This window comes from Triticum aestivum, chromosome 6A (assembly GCF_018294505.1).
Source record: "Triticum aestivum cultivar Chinese Spring chromosome 6A, IWGSC CS RefSeq v2.1, whole genome shotgun sequence".
Classification (NCBI taxonomy): domain Eukaryota; kingdom Viridiplantae; phylum Streptophyta; class Magnoliopsida; order Poales; family Poaceae; genus Triticum; species Triticum aestivum.
Genome location: NC_057809.1, coordinates 600947271 through 600969268, shown reverse-complemented (window position 1 = coordinate 600969268; position 21998 = coordinate 600947271).

The following is a 21998-nucleotide window of genomic DNA, read 5'->3' as shown; positions in this document are numbered from 1 at the left end:
GAACCCTTTTTATTTGTATTTAAAGGTGTTGCTTATTTATGCTCCAGTGTTTATAGCCGTCTCATGTGGGTGTTTAAAGGTGTCTAAGAGACGAGTGTCTCACCGAGCCTCCTCAACGATTTGAAACATCTGACCGTCCATCTCGTTTGCTTGATGAGATCTAGGCCGTCGGATCAAGCCTTGGGAGGGCGCAGGCCGTAGGATCGAAGCCGAGGCACTTTATGAATGAATAGTTACCGTCTTGCGGTATCTCGTGGCTCGCCTGTAATCCACGTGCCCCATCGGTCGGAAGCCATTCTTGCTAGGGCGATGATGATTGCCGTGGCTGAAATAAGTGTGCCTTTGAGCAATCGAGGCACTTGTGGGTATCAAGTTGGATCCTCCCTCTTGTCTCTAGAATCCTTTTTCATCCTGTGATACTTATTGTTCTGCCCTTGGATGGTCATTCTTGTTGAGTGATAACCAGGGCAGCTCAACTGTATAAACAGATTGATGTGGTGATAAGAGATGACGGGGGTCGGTTATATGATCGAGGAAAGGCGAATCTTAGCCCACTATGCATTGAACCCTGAACCCATTTGTATTTAAAGTTGTTGCTTATTTATGCTCCAGTGTTTATAGCCGTCTTATGTAAAGATTTCTTCTCTCTCATACCTTTATTGCATATAAGTTCTTGATCTTTTATTGTTTGTTGTTGGTTTTTGAGCTGTGGAATGTATTCCTAATCCTGATCTATAGCACTGCCTTTCTGAACTTGATGTCTAAATTCTACTGGACAATGCTTATTTGGCAAGATGCTCATGGGTTAAGTTATTTGATGCATTGCTTTCACTATCAAATTGTTTGCTACTTTGAGCATCTGGCTGCATACTGTATTGTTTTATATTTGGTGCACTGGACCAAGAGCGCACAGAGGGAGATCTTCTCTGCCGCGCCGGCGGCAGCAACAGGGAAAATCCAGTCCACGGTGCCACCAATGAGAAAGGTAAAGACGAGCTGTCGGTCGCTTATTAATTCCGTGCCCCTGTAGTGTTGATCAACAAATGGCTCGACCTGTCCTCAAGGTAAAATTAGAGTCGTTTCTCCTGAGTGTGATCCGTTGATCCTTAGAGCCATTTTCTCCCGAGTGTGATCATAAGATTTAATAATGGTCTCTTGCACACCAATTTTCTTTCTTACCCTTTGTTACTTAGTTAGTCTTCATTATATCATAACTCACAACTTTTCTAACTCATTTTTGTAAAGAAGAATTAAATCAGTACTTCTCTTTAGCTACTAGCCTGTTGTTTGCCGTGTCTGGGAGTGGCGGGTTCGGGTGCGAGAGATGGGCTTCAGGGTTTGGTGGTTCCTGCGGAGATCGGATAGTATGCTTGGCTCTTGCTCGAAATCGGAAGCTCATTGGTAAATCCACCTATTTAGCAGATGGGGGTAGGAATTGCTTGATTGTGCTACCAAAATGTTTACTCATAGAAGCTTAGTGCTGTCAATTAGGTGTCGTATATCAGGGTGACTTCTAATTTTCAATGAGTGTGCCTTCTAATTTTCACAAGCACTGGCTTGAGGCTATGATCTTCTCCACCTGCTTATACCGAGCTTTGATCGTGTTTTCTCTTGTGCTGCAGGCTAGAGCTGTGGTGCAATCAGCATGTCGAGTATTTGACGAAAGGGCTCGATGCCGAGTATTGCTTCTCCAATGTAAAATTAACTCGAGTGTCGTCACTGGTTATTATTTTGCTTGACAGTTTTCATTCCAGTCGACCTTGGCTATTATGCTATTGGATGGTTCATGGACTCGCGTTGCTGGATGAAACGCTTGACGATGACCTTGAGAACGATATTGTAGACTTCTTGTCTTGATGCCAGGTTTGTTGATCTCTTACAATATAATTGTATGGATATGTTGCTGCAGTTTTCTGTTAAATTTTGATAACACTTATGCTTAAAGATATACATGTTGGAAACTTTACAAGCAGACTGTTTAAGGCTTTGTTTGAAACTTCCGCTCTTCTTTGCTGATACGAGAACCGCTTTGCCAAACTGCTTAAGGTGGTGGGGCTACATGAATAAATTAGCTCAATCCACGTGTAGTTTTGTATATATACATACTATAGATTATAGAAACTAATAAATAAGTTGCTGAGACAATATGCTCTGGTTTCATGACACAGTAAATCTCAAATCTGATAAATTATATAGCACTCATGCTTCAGTTGAACAACATTGCTTCATACAAGGATGACAAGAAAATAACCCTTATCTTACTTATCTTACTTTGTGCTATGCTTAGGTTGTCCCTTAAAAGTTCGGAAATGTTAACGCCTACACGCGTGGGTGTTTGCACATCGCCCACACGTCTCCATCACCATTCATTTTGCCACGTATGAATAGATGACATCAGCAAATTTTTTTTGGTTTTCGGCTTAAAAATGTTGTATCTCCTAAATAAAAAAGCGAACTAAAAATCCGTTTTCACCATTAAATCCGTCTCGACGAGATCTTTAAAACTACACCCCATGTTGATATGTTTCGACGAATTTTTTTTGCCAGAAGTTGCCATGATGTTTACACTGCAGTTGCCATAGGGCTTAAACTAAAGTTGTCATGTGGCAATTTTAGTTTGTAGATCATGGCAATTTTAGTATTTTGATGATGGCAACTCCAGTACTTTGACCATGAAAATTATTTTTTGTATGAACCATGACAATTTTGCGTGCATGTATCATGGCAATTTTAGTTTATGGTTCATGGCAAGTCTAATTCTCCATGATGTTATTCACTGGGTAGCTATCCAGCAATGCGTCGCTCGGGGCGGAACCCACGCTGCTTCTCGGCATGCATGGGACGGTGCTATCCATTGGTGGATCATCCGCTAGCTGCTGAGACCCCCTTTGTTGGCTAAGTGAGTCGATCTGCTCCTGCTGCCGCTGGAATTTGATTGCCAAGTCCGCGTGCGCTGATTCTAGGCCTTGAAGGCGTTCATAGTCTAGCTTCCTCTGCTCCTCCTCCATCTTCCTCTTCTTTTCCTCCGCAATCTTCTTTCTCGCACGGGTTCTGTAGTCGGCGTTCCAGTCCGAAAACCCTCATACCATGGAATAGTGCCCATGCCTTGTGTTCTTCCCGGGTGTTCAGGATTTCCCAGGGCACGCGTAAGCTCGCCGTTCTCTCTGTTGGGCTCGAACAACCCGGATCGAGCCTCTTCTATTGCTGCAACAAGTAGCTTATCTTCGGCTCCGTCCAGACATGCCTTCTTTGAAACTTTGCCTGTCTTCGGGTCCAACTCCCCCCATGTGCATAGAACCGAGTCCTGCACCTGGGGGGCCAGCTCAATGTTTCTGGAGTGACACCTGCATCCAGCATCTCTTTCTCAGACTTATCCCACTTAGGCATTCCCACCGCATAGCCACCTGGCCCCAGCTTATGGAACTTATCCTTTTTTACGGCATTGGCCTTGTTTATTTTTGACCGTTCCTTAGATAATTTCAAATCCTTGAATTTCATGAAATCGTCCCAATGAGCACTTTGGTTCTCTAGTGTTCCCTCGAATACTGGAGTCTTCCTTCCTCCGTTAACGTACTTGGCCCATTCACGAATCTTATGGTTCTTGAATGCAACCGCCATCTTTCTAAGAGCAGCGTCCTTGACTTTCTCCACGTCTGCACCTATGAAATGATCTGGTAGGGTGAAATGTTACATGAGCGTTTCCCAAAGCAAATGTTTTTGTCTGTCGTCGACAAAAGTAACTCCTGGACGTGGCTTTGCTGGCTCTCTCCATTCTTGAAGGGAGATCGGGAGTTGGTCCTTCACAAGAACTCCGCACGGACGAACGAACTTGTCCGCTATCTTCTTAGGCGCGAATGGTTCGCCATTAGGTCTGATTGCCTCGATATTGTACTTTACGCCCTCCTTCAACTTTTTGTTCGGGCCTCGTTTCGTCTTGTTGCCTGAAGATTTGCTCGATCTGGATGGCTGAAAGAAGAAAGATCGATTCGTTAATATATCTTCAAGTCATTTAAAACATGTGATGATCACCAGATGCCTGCTTATATAAATATATATACCTCGCCGGTCTTTGTTGTTTCAAGATCAACATTTTCTTCGTCATGTTCATAGTTCATGACTTCATCAATTCGGTCGTCGCGATCGAATATCATATCACCCTCCCCGGTGTTGTTTAGATATTTGGAGCCGTCATAATCTTCTTCGTTCTGATCATCATCTGGCCCGCCAGGATTGCGTATGATATTGAACAGGGACTCTTCTCCCTCTGTCGGTATTGTCCGCCATAGGTTTTGTTTAACTAATCCAAAAGAAATATATTCAAATTACAATGCATGGATGCAATCCATTAATAAGGAAAAACTGAATCAATCATAGTACATAATAAGCATCATAGAATATAATCTCGATTACGTCGTCTCGAATAATAGATATAATCTCGAATACATCGTCTTGAATAATAGATATAATCTCGAATACATCGTCTCGAATAATAGATATAATCTCGAATACATCGTCGGATCATGCGGTGCGGGCGGTGGACACCCAAAGAGAAGGAACCCTCATAGGATCATAGCTGAAGTGAGATCCCTGAAGAAACTGCCAGGTATTGGAGAACCTGCCGCCCTCTAACGCAACCATGTAGCGATGGACGTGCTCGTCCTCCTCCCTGACACGGCGACGTACCACCTCCAGCGGGGCCGGCTCCCTCCGCACCAAAACTGGCCCACGCGAACGCCACCAAACGAGATCAGGATCGACGATCGGGGCCGGGTTCCTCATCAAGCGGCGCGCCCCTCCAGGCAACACCTCAGTGCCAGCCCGGCGGAGCCCAGTACCGGACATGGGTCAGCCGGACGTCGTTGCGGACGGGTCGACGGCGAGGATGCGGGCCGGACACCGTCGAGAACAAATACTAGCTATATGCCCGCAAAAGTAACATTTTTTTAATGATTGGATTGTGATAACTAAAATTTCTAACATTTCTATATAACTAACATTCCTATAACATTTCTAACAATGCTATATAACTAACATTTCTAATATTTCTATAACTAAAAAACAGAAAAAAATTATAACATTTCTATACATATAACTGACATTTGTATAACATTTCTAATATTTCTATAACTAAAAAAGAGAAAAATTTCTAACTTTTTTATAACTATTTCTATAACTAAAAAACAGAAAAATTCCTAACAATTCTAGCTTTTCTATAACATTTCTAACAATGCTATATAACTAACTATTTCTATAACTAAAAAAAGAAAAATTTCTAACTTTTTTATAACTATTTCTATAACTAAAAAACAGAAAAATTCCTAACAATTCTAACTTTTCTATAACATTTCTAACAATGCTATATAACTAACTATTTTTATAACTAAAAAAGAAAATTTCTAACATTTTATAACTGTTTCTATAAGTAAAAAACTAAAAAAAATGTATGTGTGTGTGTGTGTGCTCACTGGCGAGGCGAGAGGCAACGGGGGGCGGCGACGGAGACGGCGACGGGCGCGGCGACGACGGGGATGGCGACGACGGGGACAGGGCCGGGGCGGCGACGACGGGGACGGGCCGGGGCGGCGACGACGGGGACGGGGACGACGTTGGACGGGCCGGGACGGCGCGGCAATGACGACGGGGACAGGGACGACGGGGCGGCGACGGGGGCGGCGACGAGGGATATGGAGACGGGGGCGGCGGGCGACGGGGCAGGGGAGAAGAAGCAGATGAGAGACTGAAATTTTTGAAGTGTTTAGTTATATGGGATGGACCTTTAGTATCGGTTGGAGGCACCAACCGGTACTAAAGGCCTGTTTTGGCCAGGCCAAGCGGCGGGAACTGCACACCCTTTAGTACCGGGTGGTGGCTCCAATCGGTACTAAAGGGGGGGCCTTTAGTACCGGTTGGAGCCACCACCCGGTACTAAAGGGGTGCGCTGGCAAGGTGCTGTGCGGCAAGTTTAGTCCCACCTCGCTAGCCGTGGGACGTCCGCACTGGTTTATAAACCCCCGTGCGGTAGCTCTCTCGAGCTCCTCTCCAATGCAGGCCTACTGGGCCTACATGTTCTATGCTGCCCTGTGGGCCTACTGGGCCTTTGCGGGCCTGTATCCTGGCCCAACAACATGTTGGGTTTCTAGTCGTATGCAGGCCGCTCTGGCCCAGTAGGCGGGCTTTTATTTTTATTTTTTTTGCTTTATTTATTTTTTAGTTGTTTTTTTGTGTATTTAGAGTTTCTTTGTGAATTTTTTTGCTTTAGGTACAAAAAATTACAAACTTTATGTTAGTGCCTGTAGTTTTCAAATTTGAATGTTTAAATTTTGAATTATTTGAAATTAGTGTGAATCACTAGTTTGTGAATAACTTAACTTTAAAAATTAGTAAAGGCATGAAAGAATTTGTTTGCACATAAAATTTCTTCGCGTTTCAAATGCCAAAACACATAACTACCCTAACTATTACAGATATTCCCTCCTGGGTGTGAAACACAGAAGAAAGTGATGATAGTGAAGCCGATCACATCCCAGATCTTTGGATGTGAAATTTTTTCTTCGCGTGTGTCCCTTTGCACCGTAACCATGAAAAATCTTCATCATCTAACGGGATGCTCGGGTCAATATTCACTGTGAATGGAGCAATTTCATCAAACTTTTCATAATCTTCTGACATGTCTGTCTTGTCATCTACTCCCACGATGTTTCTCTTCCTAAAAAGAACTATGTGCCGCTTTGGCTCATCGTACGATGCATTCGCTTCCTTATTTTTTTTTCTTGGCTTGGTAGACATGTCATTCACATAGAAAACCCGTGCCACATCATTGGCTAGGACGAATGGTTCGTCTGCATACGCAAGATTATTGAGATCCACTGTTGTCATTCCGTACTGCGGGTCTTCCGTTACCCCGCCTCGTGTCATGTTGACCCATTTGCACCGAAACAAAGAGACCTTCAAACCACGTCGATAGTCAAGTTCCCATATGTCCTGTATATAACCATAATATGTTTCCTTTCCTGTCTTGGTTTCTGCATCAAAGCGGACACCACTGTTTTGGTTGGTGCTCTTATCTTGGGCGATCGTGTAAAATGTATTACCATTTATCTCGTACCCTTTGAAAGTCATTATATTTGAAGATGGTAACTGGGACAGCAAGTACATGTCATCTTTAATAGAGGTGTCATGCATGGTACATGTCTGCAACCAGCTGGCGAAACTCCTGGTTTGTTCACGTGTAATCCAGTCATCAGACCGCTCCGGGTGTTTGGAGCATAGCAAATTCTTGTGTTCATCCATATGCGGAGCCACCAAGGCGGAATTCTGTAGAACTGTGTAGTGTGCTTCAGTGAGAGAATGTCCGTCCATACATATTATTTGTTCCCCTCCTAGCGTGCCTTTTCCATCTAGTCTGCCTTTATGCCGCGATTCAGGAACACCAATCGGCTTAAGGTCATAAATAAAGTCAATACAAAACTCAATGACCTCCTCATTTTCATGACCCTTGGAGATGCTTCCTTCTGGCCTAGCACGGTTATGAACATATTTCTTTAAGACTCCCATGAACCTCTCAAAGGGGAACATATTTTGTAGAAATACATGACCCAAAACGTTAATCTCTTCGCATAGGTGAACTAGGATGTGCGTCATGATGTTGAAGAAGGATGGTGGGAACACCAACTCGAAACTGACAAGACATTGCACCAAATCATTCTCTAATCTTGGTATGATTTCTGGATCGATTACCTTCTGAGAGATTGCATTGAAAAATGCACATAACTTCACAATGGCTAATCGAACGTTTTCTAGTAGAAGTCTCCTCAATGCAACCGGAAGCAGTTACGTCATAATCACGTGGCAGTCATGAGACTTTAGGTTCAGAAACTTTTTCTCTGCCATGTTTATTATTCCCTTTATATTCGACGAGAAGCCAGACGGTACCTTAATACTAAGCAGGCATTCAAAGAAGATTTCCTTCTCTTCTTTGGTAAGAGCGTAGCTTGCATGACCCTGATGTATGCCGTCTTTTCCGTGCATACGTTGCTGGTCCTTCCGTGCCTCAGGTGTATCTTTTGTCTTCCCATACACGCCCAAGAAGCCAAGCAGGGTCACACAAAGATTCGTCGATTGCGGAGCGGACCTCTAGGTCTTTCCAATAGGGCAGGTCTCAAAATATAGATTTCTTCTTCCACATGGGTGCGCGTCCGTCAGCGTCATTCAGAACAGGTTGTCCACCAGGACCCTTTTCAAAGACCACCTTCAAATCCTTGACCATATCATGTACATCAGCACCAGTACGGTGGCGAGGCTTCATTCGATGATCCGCCTCACCTTTGAAATGCTTGCCTTTCTTTCTTACGGGATGCCTGCTTGGAAGAAATCGACGATGTCCTAGGTACACATTCTTCTTACAATTAGCCAAATATATACTGTCGGTATCGTCCAAACAGTGCGTGCATGCGCGGTATCCCTTGTTTGTCTGTCCTGAAAGGTTACTGAGAGCAGGCCAATCATTGATGGTCACGAACAGCAACGCCTTTAGGTCAAATTCTTCCCCCATGTGCTCATCCCACGCACGTACACCTGTTCCATTTCATAGTTGTAAGAATTCTTCAACTAATGGCCTTAGGTACACATCAATGTCGTTGTCGGGTTGCTTAGGGCCTTGGATGAGCACTGGCATCATAATGAACTTCCGCTTCATGCACAATCAAGGAGGAAGGTTATACAAACATAGAGTCACATGCCAGGTGCTATGGTTGCTGCTCTGCTCCCCAAAAGGATTAATGCCATCTACGCTTAGACCAAACCATACGTTCCTTGCGTCATCTGCAAACTCCTTTCCGTACTTTCTTTCGATTTTTCTCCACTGCGACCCGTCAGTGGGTACTCTCAACTTTTCGTCTTTCTTACGGTCTTCTTTGTGCCATCGCATCGCCTTGGCATGCTCTTTGTTTTGGAACAAACGTTTCAACCGTGGTATTATAGGAGCATACCACATCACCTTGGCAGGAATCTTCTTCCTGGGGCGCTCGCCCTCGACATCACCAGGGTCATCGCGGCTGATCTTATAGCATAATGCACCGCATACCGGGCAAGCATTCAAATCCTCGTACTCACCGCAGTAGAGGATGCAATCATTAGGGCATGCATGTATCTTCTGCACCTCTAACCCTAGAGGGCAGACAACCTTCTTTGCTTGGTACATACTCTCGGGCAATTCGTTGTCCTTTGGAAGCATATCCTTTATCATTACCAGCAACTTTCCAAATCCCTTGTCAGATACACCATTCTCTGCCTTCCATTGCAGCAATTCCAGTGTGGTGCCCAGCCTTTTCTTGTCACCTACGCAATTCGGGTACAACAATTTTTTGTGATCCTCTAACATGCGCTGCAACTTCTTCTTCTCCAAATCACTTGTGCAGTTTCTCTTTGCATCGGCAATGGCCCGACCTAGATCATCAACGTGCTCATCCGATGCCTCTTCTTCAGCTTCTTCCCGCATTGCCGGCTCAGCTTCTTCCCGCATTGCCGGCTCAGCTTCTTCCCGCATTACCGGCTCAGCTTCTTCCCTCATTGTTGTATCATCGTATTCAGGGAACCCATGGCCAGGATAGCTGTCGTCGTCCTCTTCTTCTTCATTGTCTTCCATCATAACCCCTCTTTCTCCATGCTTGGTCCAAACATTATAGTGGGGCATGAAACCGGACTCAAACAGGTGGACATGAATGGTTCTTGACGTAGAGTAATTGCGACAATTCTTACAGTCAGCACATGGACAATGCATAAAACCATCAGCTCGCTTGCTTGCCTCAGCCGCAAGCAGAAAAGTACGCACGCCATTAATGAACTCGGGAGAGCATCGGTCATCGTACATCCATTGCCGGCTCATCTTCAATACACAGCACCGAAAACATCAAATTAATTCAATACATAAAGTTCATACATAAAGATCATACAACACTTAAATGCAAAAAACAAATAACTCTCTAGCTAAAGAATTTAAATGCAACAACAAATGCGATCAAGATCGCAACTAAGGTAACAATTGATCCAACAGCATAATAATGCCAAGCCTCACTATGAATGGCATATTTTCTAATCTTTCTAATCTTCAAGCGCATTTTCTCCATCTTAATCTTGTGATCATCGACGACATCGGCAACATGCAACTCCAATTCCATCTTCTCCCCCTCAATCCTTTTCAATTTTTCCTTCAAATCCTCGTTTTCTCTTTCAACTAAATTTAACCTCTTGACAATAGGGTCGGTTGGAATTTCGGGTTCAACTACCTCCTACATACAAATATCTATGTCAACTTGATGGGCATAATTTGTCATAAACACGAAATGCAATGAATAGTTTTAAAAGAGAATATACCACATCCGAATCATAACCCGGACGAGGGCCGACGGGGACGGGTATCAAAACCATGGCACTATGCATAACAAACAACGTATGGGTAAGATAATTATACGAGTAACTATATATATCCAAATCACACAAACATCATTTTTTATATAAAACTTCATGAACAAGAGGCTCACCACAAGGTGGTGCCGGCGACGGGACGTTGCGAGCGATCGACGGTGGTTACGACGGAGATTTAGAAGGTACTAAGTAAACCACACCTACATATGCAAAACTAAGTGTTATTTTTGACCTCAAATTGCATATAAATCAAATACTAGTACATATATATAATTCCTCCCAAATTACTAAACTCAAAAATCAATCACTATATAAAGCATTGCACGAGCTAATCTAGCAATGAGAGATGAAAGGAAAAAGTTGCTAACCTTTGTGATCATTTGAATGGATGGTGGCCTTCAAATCTTGGGCAAAATGTGTGATGAGCTTGAGAGGAAGAGGGAAAAGAACAGAGAGGAGAGGGGAAAGGGGAAGAACAAAGCGAGCTCGGGTGGACGAAGGGTCTATGTAGGACGACCTTTAGTACCGGTTCGTGATACGACCCGGTACTAAAGGTGCTGGAGGGGCCCCGGACTGACAACATCCTGCCACCACTCACTTTAGTACCGGTTCGTGGCATGAACCGGTGCTAAAGGTTAGTCACGAACCGGTACTAATGAGAGCGGCCCGGCTAGCCGTTGGAACCGGTACTAATGTACACATTAGTGCCGGCTCAAATTCAAACCGGCACTAATGTGCTTCACGTTTGACCCTTTTTCTACTAGTGAACTGTTGATGTCCATAATTCGGCTCCGCACCTGTAACGCCCCGGACACACCCGCCGGTGGTCGTTACTCCTGACGGGATATAGACTGGCCCCACAGATCAATACTAGTCTTTTCTGTGCACTTTGTCCTCACTCGTGCGCACCCGGGAGCAACTTCCCAGTCGGTCACCCATCCTGAAACTACTCCAAGCTGAGCATGCTTAACTTTGGAGTTTTGTCCGAATGGGCTTCCGGAAAAGAAGGAATTCCTTATTGATATGAGTAGTCTATCATCCCTAATAAGCCAAGCTATCACATACTGTTGAGGAACGTTGCAGAAAACAAAAAAATTTCCTACGTTTCACCAAGATCAATCTATGGAGTCAACTAACAACGAGAGGAGAGTGCATCTACATACCCTTGTAGATCGCGAGCGGAAGCGTTCAAGAGAACGGGGATGATGGAGTCGTACTCGCCGTGATCCAAATCACCGATGACCAAGTGCCGAACGGACGGCACCTCCGCGTTCAACACATGTACGGAGCGGATGACGTCTCCTCCTTCTTGATCCAGCAAGTGGGAAGGAGAGGTTGATGAAGATCCAGCAGCACGACGACGTGGTGGTGGATGCATCAGTGATCGCAGCAGGGCTTCGCCGAGCTTCTGCGAGAGGGAGAGGTGTAGCAGGGGAGAGGGAGGCGCCAAGACTTGAGGTGCGGCTACCCTCCCTCCCCCTTTATATAGGCCCCCTGGGGGGAGGGGCGCCGGCCCTGGAGATGGGATCTCCGAAGGGGGCGGCGGCCAAGGGGGGTAGAGTGCCCCCCAAGGCAAGTGGAGGCGCCCCCCACCCTAGGGTTTCCAACCCTAGGCGCAGGGGGCCCAAGGGGGGGGCGCACCAGCCCACTATGGGCTGGTTCCCCTCCCCACTTCAGCCCATGGGGCCCTCCGGGATGGGTGGCCCCACCCGGTGGACCCCCGGGACCCATCCGGTGGTCCCGGTACAATACCGGTGACCCCAAATCTTTCCCGATGGCTGAAACTGCACTTCCTATATATAATTCTTCACCTCCGGACCATTCCGGAACTCCTCGTGACGTCCAGGATCTCATCCGGGACTCCGAACAACTTTTGGATTACTGCATACTCATATCTCTACAACCCTAGCGTCACCGAACCTTAAGTGTGTAGACCCTACGGGTTCGGGAGACACGTAGACATGACCGAGATGGCTCTTCGGCCAATAACCAACAGCGGGATCTGGATACCCATGTTGGCTCCCACATGCTCCTCGATGATCTCATCGGATGAACCATGATGTCGAGGACTTAATCAATCCCGTATTCAATTCCCTTTGTCAATCGGTACGTTACTTGCCCGAGACTCGATCGTCGGTATCCCAATACCTTGTTCAGTCTCGTTACTGGCAAGTCACTTTACTCGTACCATAATGCATGATCCCATGATCAACCACTTGATCACATTGAGCTCATTATGATGATGCATTACCGAGTGGGCCCAGAGATACCTCTCCGTCATACGGAGTGACAAACTCCAGTCTCGATTCGTGCCAACCCAACAGACACTTTCGGAGATACCTGTAATGTACCTTTATAGTCACCCAGTTACGTTGTGACGTTTGGCACACCCAAGGCACTCCTACGGTATCCGGGAGTTGCACAATCTCATGGTCTAAGGAAATGATACTTGACATTCAGAAAAGCTACAGCAAACGAACTACACGATCTTTGTGATATGCTTAGGTTTGGGTCTTGTCCATCACATCATTCTCCTAATGATGTGATCCCGTTATCAATGACATCCCCATGTCCATAGCCAGGAAACCATGACTATCTGTTGATCAACGAGCTAGTCAACTAGAGGCTCACTAGGGACACATTGTGGTCTATGTATTCACACATGTATTACGATTTCCGGATAATACAATTATAGCATGAATAATAGACAATTATCATGAACAAGGAAATATAATAATCATTTTATTATTGCCTCTAGGACATATTTCCAACACATACACCCCACTCAGAGAAACCGACGTCCTCGTCGGGCCATAGGAACGTTCCCTCTTGGTACATACGTCTATGCATCCAGTCTGGTACATGTGCCATGTCGGGTGCCACGACGGGTCACAAACATTATGAACAACATGAGAGCGCACATGTCCGCAAACATCCGTGTAACCGCGAGGGTCGGCTCTGTTACCAACTTGTAACGCCCCGGACACACCCGCCGGTCGTCGTTACTCCTGGCGGGATCTAGACTAGCCCCACAGATCAATACTAGTCTTTTCTGCGCACTTTGTCCTCACTCGTGCGCACCCGGGAGCAACTTCCCGGTCGGTCACCCATCCTGAAACTACTCCAAGCTGAGCACGCTTAACTTTGGAGTTCTGTCCGAATGGGCTTCCAGAAAAGAAGGAATTCCTTATTGATATGAGTAGTATATCATCCCTAATAAGCCAGACTATCACAGCACTGATACGTCTCCGTCGTATCTATAATTTTTGATTGTTCCATGCCAATATTATTCAACTTCCATATACTTTTGGCAACTTTTTATACTATTTTTTGGACTAACATATTGATCCAGTGCCCAGTGCCAGTTCCTGTTTGTTGCATGTTTTTTGTTTCGTAGAATATCCATATCAAACGGAGTCCAAATGGAATAAAAACTAACCGATATTTTTTTGGAATATATATGAATTTTGGGAAGAAGAATCCACGCGAGACGATGCTTGAGGGGCCCACGAGGTAGGGGCGCGCGCCCCTGACCCTCGTGGCCACCCCGTAAGGCGGTGGGTGCCCTTCTTTTGCCGCAAGAAAGCTAATATCCGTATAGAGATCGTGTTAAAATTTCAGCCCAATCGGAGTTACAGATCTCTGGAAATATAAGAAATGGTGAAAGGGAAGAATCTGAGAACGCAGAAACAGAGAGAGACAGAGAAACAGATTCAATCTCGGAGGGGCTCTCGCCCCTCCCGTGCCATGGAGGCCATGGACCAGAGGGAAACCCTTCTCCCATCTGGGGAGGAGGTCAAGGAAGAAGAAGAAGAAGGGGGGCTCTTTCCCCCTTGCTTCCGATGGCACCGGAGTGCCACCGGGGGCCATCATCATCACCGCGATCTACACCAACACCTCCGCCATCTTCACCAACATCTCCATCACCTTCCCCCCTCTATCTACAGCGGTCCACTCTCCCGCAACCCGCTGTACCCTCTACTTGAACATGGTGCTTTATGCTTCATATTATTATCCAATGATGTGTTGCCATCCTATGATGTCTGATTAGATTTTCGTTGTCCTATCGGTGGTTGATGAATTGCTATGATTGATTTAATTTGCTTGTGGTTATGTTGCTGTCCTTTGGTGCCCATCATATGATTGCGCGCGTGGATCACACCATAGGGTTAGTTGTATGTTGATAGGACTATGTATTGGAGGGAAAAAGTGACAAAAGCTTCAACCTAGCATAGAAATTGATGCATACGGGATTGAAGGGGGACCAATATATCTTAATGCTATGGTTGGGTTTTACCTTAATGAACGTTAGTAGTTGCAGATGCTTGCTAATAGTTCCAATCATAAGTGCATAGAATTCCAAGTCAGGGATGACATGCTAGCAGTGGCCTCTCCCACATAATACTTGCTATCGGTCTAGTAAAGTAGTCAATTGCTTAAGGGACAATTTCGCAACTCCTACCACCACTTTTCCACACCCGCTATATTTACTTTAGTTGCTTCTTTACCTTAACAGCCCCTAGTTTTATTTTCGTGCTCTTTACTTTCTTGCAAGCCTTTCCGAAAACACCTACAAAGTACTTCTAGTTTCATACTTGTTCTAGGTAAAGCGAACGTCAAGCGTGCGTAGAGTTATATCGGTGGTCGATAGAACTTGAGGGAATATTTGTTCTACCTTTAGCTCCTCATTGGGTTCGACACTCTTACTTATCGAAAACTGTTGCGATCCCCTATACTTGTGGGTTATCAAGACCTTTTTCTGGCGCCGTTGCCGGGGAGCAATAGCGTGGGGTGAATATTCTCGTGTGTTCTTGTTTGCTTTATCACTAAGTAATTTTTATTTGTTGTTCTTAGTTGTTTTCTATCTTTAGTTATGGGTAGGAAATGCAAAATACCAAAAAAAATAGTTGTACCTACTGAACCAATGGTTGAAGAACCACTCAAAATCTATCACACTGCTGATGCTTATTACTTGGATAATCTTTGATCGCTATGTGCTCGTGCTGAAACCCCAACTAGCTTAGTTGAGGGCAAATCTTTAGATGAGCATGCTTGTTATGTGCGACACCGCATATCTGAAAAAGAGAAACTATTATGGGGTCAAATTCAACATTTGCAATGCTATGCTTGGAATTTATGTGAAATATATGATTTTACTTGTTGTTCTGAAAACCCTAAGAAACACCTTCCCTATCAATGTGAGTTTAGTGATAATGGAATCATATCTTGGTATGCTAAGGGTGTTTACAATTACTATGATGTTCAACAAATTGAAGAATTTGTTGCTTTTGAGGGTTCTTATGAAATTGCTTCTTTGATTGAAAAGTATGATGCTACTTTTCACAAATCTGAAAATTTTGCTATACTTAAATATTGCTATGATAATTATGCTTCTAATACCTATGTTAAACAATATATTGAGGAATACTCCGCTGTCCAAGAAGAGATTAATATTTTGCAGGAGTCTATGGAAGAAGAAATTGATGAAACTGTGAGCTCATTGGATGAAAAAGATGATGAGGAGAGCGAAGAACAAAAGGAGGAAGAGCGAATTGATCACCCGTGCCCACCTTCTAATGAGAGTAACTCTTCAACTCATACATTGTTTAATTCCCCTTCGTGCTTACCGAATGATGATTGCTATGATGACTGTTATGATCCCGTTGATTCTTTTGAAATATCCCTTTTTGATGATGCTTGCTATGCTTGTGGCCAAGATGCCAATATGAATTATGCTTATGGAGATGAACTTGCTATAGTTCCTTATGTTAAACATGAAATTGTTGCTATTGCACCCACGCATGCTAGTCCTATTATCTTTTTGAATTCTCGCAACTACACTATATCGGAGAAGTTTGCACTTATTAAGGATTATATTGATGGGTTGCCTTTTACCGTTGCACATGATGATTTTGATAGATATAATATTCATGTGCTTGCTGCTCCTACTTGCAATTATTATGAGAGAGGAACTATATCTCCACCTCTCTATGTTTCCAATACGATAAAATTGCAAGAAACTGTTTATACTATGCATTGGCCTTTACTAGGTGTGCATGAATTGTTCTTTTATGACATGCCGATGCATAGGAAGAGAGTTAGACTTCGTCATTGCTTGATATATGTTGCTTTGTGCTCACTACTAAATTACAAATCATTGCTAATTAAAATTGGCTTTGATATACCTTGGGATCCGGGTGGATTCACTACTTGAGCACTATATGCCTAGCTTAATGGCTTTAAAGAAAGCGCTGCCAGGGAGACAACCCGGAAGTTTTAGAGAGTCATTTATTTCTGTTGAGTGCTTTCATATAGTTTAAAAACAACAAAAATAAAGAGGGGAACCCAAAACTTTTTCAAAAAGGAAAGCGAAAGTGAGAAAGACAAGCATTGTTGAAGTGGGAGAGCTCCTTGAACTTTGTTCATGCTCATGGCAACTTTGTGAATCTTGATTACAGAAACTTTTCAACAAAAATAATTATCCCCTTGTACAATTCCATTGTATTATAAAAATAATGTGCCAAGGTTTGCCTTTAGGATGTTTACATTTGCTTGATGGTTTGTACGGTGCAGGACAGAAACTTTGGCTGTAGTGCGCGATTTTACATTTTTAGCTGGAACGTCAAATGGTTCTGATTCTTTTTTCACTGTCTTCCTATACAAAATGTTTATTTTTACTAATTTTGGTAGAATTTTTCATGTATCAGAAGTATGGTGAATTTTCAGATTATTACAGACTGTTCTGTTTTAGACAGATTCTGTTTTTGATGCATAGTTTGCTTGTTTTGATGAAACTATCAATTTATATCAGTGGATTAAGCCATGAAAAAGTTATATTACAGTAGACACAATGCAAAAACAAAATATGAATTGGTTTGCAACAGTACTTAGAGTAGTGATTTGCTTTATTATACTAACGGATCTTACCGAGTTTTCTGTTGAAGTTTTGTGTGGATGAAGTGTTCGATGATCGAGAAGGTCTCGATGTGAGAAGAAGGAAGAGAGGCAAGAGCTCAAGCTTGGGGATGCCCGAGGCACCCCAAGTAAATATTCAAGGAGACTCAAGCATCTAAGCTTGGGGATGCTTGGGAGGCATCCCCTCTTTCTTCAACAAATATCGGTATGTTTTCGGATTCATTTCGTTCATGCGATATGTGTAAGTCTTGGAGTGTCTTTTGCATTTAGGTTTTTATTTTTATGCACCATGATGGTATGAGATAGTCCTTGGTTGATTTATAGAATGCTCTTTGCACTTCACTTATATCTTTTCAGTATGGCTTTATAGAATGCTTCATGTGCTTCACTTATATCATTTGAAGTTTGGATTGCATGTTTCTCTTTACATAGACAACCGCCATTTGTAGAATGCTCTTTTGCTTCACTTATATTTGTTAGAGCGTGGGAATACCTTTTGTAGAAAGAATTAAACTCTCTTGCTTCACTTATATCTATTTAGAGAGATGATAGGAACTGGTCATTCACATGGTTAGTCATAAAATCCTACATAACTTGTAGATCACTGAATATGATATGTTTGATTCCTTCCAATAGTTTTGCGATATAAAGATGGTGATATTAGAGTCATGCTAGTGGGTAGTTGTGGATTAGTAGAAATACTTGTGTTGAGGTTTGTGATTCCCATAGCATGCACGTATGGTGAACCGTTATGTGATGAAGTCGGAGCATGATTTATTTGTTGATTGTCTTCCTTATGAGTGGCGGTCGGGGACGAGCGATGGTCTTTTCATACCAATCTATCCCCCTAGGAGCATGCGCGTAGTACTTTATTTCGATGACTAATAGATTTTTGCAATAAGTATGTGAGTTCTTTATGACTAATGTTGAGTCCATGGATTATACGCACTCTCACCCTTCCACCGTTGCTAGCCTCTTTAGTACCGCGCAAATTTCGCCGCTACCATAAACCCACCATATACCTTCCTCAAAACAGCCACCATACCTACCTATAATGGCATTTCCATAGCCATTCCGAGATATATTGCCATGCAAGTTCCATCATCATCATATACATGACTTGAGCATTCATTGTCATATTGCTTGCATGATCGTAAGATAGCTAGCATGATGTTTTCATGGCTTGTCTGTTTTTTGATGTCATTGCTACGCTAGATCATTGCACATCCCGGTACACCGCCGGAGGCATTCATATAGAGTCATATCTTTGTTCTAGTATCGAGTTGTAATATTGAGTTGTAAGTAAATAAAAGTGTGATGATCATCATTATTAGAGCATTGCCCCAGTGAGGAAAGGATGATGGATACTATGATTTCCCCATAAGTCGGGATGAGACTCCGGACTTTAAAACAAAGGCAAAACCAATAAAAAGAGGCCAAAGAAGCCCAAATAAAAAAAGAGGCCAAAGAAGCCCACCAAAAAAACAAAAAAAATAAAAAACAAAAAAATGAGAGAAAAAGAGAGAAGGGGCAGTGCTACTATCCTTTTACCATACTTGTGCTTCAAAGTAGCACCATGTTCTTCATATAAAGAGTCTCTTGAGTTATCACTTTCATATACTAGTGGGAATTTTCATTATAGAACTTGGCTTGTATATTCCGATGATGGGCTTCCTCAAATGCCCGAGGTCTTCATGAGCAAGTAAGTTGGATGCACACCCACTTAGTTTCAGTTGGAGCTTTCATACACTTATAGCTCTAGTGCATCCGTTGCATGGCAATCCCTACTCACTCACATTAATATCTATTGATGGGCATTTCCATAGCCCGTTGATACGCCTAGTTGATGTGAGACTATCTTCTCCTTTTTGTCTTCTCCACCATCATATTCTATTCCACCTATAGTGCTATGTCCATGGCTCACGCTCATGTATTGCGTGAAAGTTGAAAAGGTTTGAGAACGTCAAAAGTATGAAACAATTGCTTGGCTTGTCATCGGGGTTGTGCATGATGTGAATATTTTGTGTGGTGAAGATGGAGCATAGCCAGACTATATGATTTTGTAGGGATAACTTTCTTTGGCCTTGTTATTTTGAAAAGACATGATTGCTTTATTAGTGGGCTTGAAGTATTACTGTTTTTATGTCAAATGATAGACTATTGCTTTGAATCACTCGTATCTTAATATTCATGCCATGATTAGACATATGATCAAGATTATGCTAGGTAGCATTCCACATCAAAAATTATCTTTTTTTATCATTTACCTACTCGAGGACGAGCAGGAATTAAGATTGGGGATGCTGATACGTCTCCGTCGTATCTATAATTTTTGATTGTTCCATGCCAATAGTATTCAACTTTCATATACTTTTGGCAACTTTTTATACTATTTTTGGGACTAACATATTGATCCAGTGCCCAGTGCCAGTTCATATTTGTTGCATGTTTTTTGTTTCGCAGAATATCCATATCAAACGGAGTCCAAACGGAATAAAAACTGACAGATATTTTTTTTGGAATATATATGATTTTGGGGAAGAAGAATCCACACGAGACGATGCTCGAGGGGCCCATGAGGTAGGGGGGCGCGCCCCAGGGTGTCAGGCGCGCCCCTGACCCTCGTGGCCACCCCGTAAGGCGGTTGGTGCCCTTGTTTCGCCGCAAGAAAGCTAATATCCGGATAGAGATCGTGTTAAAATTTCAGCCCAATCGGAGTTACGGATCTCCGGAAATATAAGAAACAGTGAAAGGGAAGAATTTGAGAACGCAGAAATAGAGAGAGACAGAGAGACAGATCCAATCTCGAAGGGGCTCTCTCCCCTCCCATGCCATGGAGGCCATGGACCAGAGGGGAAACCCTTCTCCCATCTAGGGAGGAGGTCAAGGAAGAAGAAGAAGGAGGGGGCTCTCTCCCCCTCGCTTCCGGTGGCACCGGAGTGCCACCGGGGGCCATCATCATCACCGCGATCTACACCAACACCTCCGCCATCTTCACCAACATCTCCATCACCTTCCCCCCTCTATCTACAGCGGTCCACTCTCCCGCAACCCGCTGTACCCTCTACTTGAACATGGTGCTTTATGCTTCATATTATTATGCAATGATATGTTGCCATCCTATGATGTCTGAGTAGATTTTCGTTGTCCTATCGGTGGTTGATGAATTGCTATGATTGATTTAATTTGCTTGTGGTTATGTTGCTGTCCTTTGGTGCCCATCATATGATTGCGCGCGTGGATCACACCATAGGGTTAGTTGTATGTTGATAGGACTATGTATTGGAGGGCAAGAGTGACAAAAGCTTCAACCTAGCATAGAAATTGATGCATACGGGATTGAAGGGGGACCAATATATCTTAATGCTATGGTTGGGTTTTACCTTAATGAACATTAGTAGTTGCAGATGCTTGCTAATAGTTCCAATCATAAGTGCATAGAATTCCAAGTCAGGGATGACATGCTAGCAGTGGCCTCTCCCACATAATACTTGCTATCGGTCTAGTAAAGTAGTCAATTGCTTAAGGGACAATTTCGCAACTCTTACCACCACTTTTCCACACCCGCTATATTTACTTTAGTTGCTTCTTTACCTTAACAGCCCCTAGTTCTATTTTCGTGCTCTTTACTTTCTTGCAAGCCTTTCCGAAAACACCTACAAAGTACTTCTAGTTTCATACTTGTTCTAGGTAAAGCGAACATCAAGCGTGGGTAGAGTTGTATCGGTGGTCGATAGAACTTGAGGGAATATTTGTTCTACCTTTAGCTCCTCGTTGGGTTCGACACTCTTACTTATCGAAAACTGTTGCGATCCCCTATACTTGTGGGTTATCAAGCACCTTCATGGTCATGGCCGAATAAGTGAAACTTCTACAGGAGCACAAATGCCTTCACCTACTATCGTGGCATTGTTGGGGAACGTAGTAATTTCAAAAAAATTCCTATGCACATGCAAGATCATGGTGATGCATAGCAACGAGAGGGGAGAGTGTTGTCTACGTACCCTCGTAGACCGTTCGTGGAAGCGTTATATCAACACGGTTGATGTAGTCATACGTCTTCACGCCCGACCGATCCAAGTACCAAAAGCACGGCACCTTCGAGTTCTACACACGTTCGGCTCGGTGACGCCCTCGCCTTCTCGATCCAGCAAGAGGGGCGAAGTAGTAGATGAGTTCCGGCAGCATGACGGCGTGGTGACGGTGTTAGTGAATAACAATCTCTGCAGGGCTTTGCCTTAGCACTACGAAAACTATGACGAAGGATAAACTAGAGGGGACGGGGTTGCCGGCACACGGCTTGGTGTTTCTTGATGTGTCTTTGGTGCTAGCCCTACCCCTCTATTTATATGTTGAGCCCTGGGGTCGAAACTTGGAGTAAAAGCCTCCTCAAAGTCGATTTCACCCGAAAGGCAAGAGTCCTTCTCGGACTCCAGGGCTAGACGCCAGGGTTCCCGGCGTCTACCCCCTAGACGCCAGGGTTCCTGGCGTTTAGCCTCTGGTCTCCGCAAAACTTCCTTTTGCACTTTCCAAAAGCCTCGTGGGCTTTCCCCTTTGGCCCAGATAAAGTGTTCTCGTGCCCAAACATTTCGGGAAACATCCGGAACCCCTTCCGGTGAATTTGGGAACCCTTCCGGAGATCAAACACTACTATCCACATA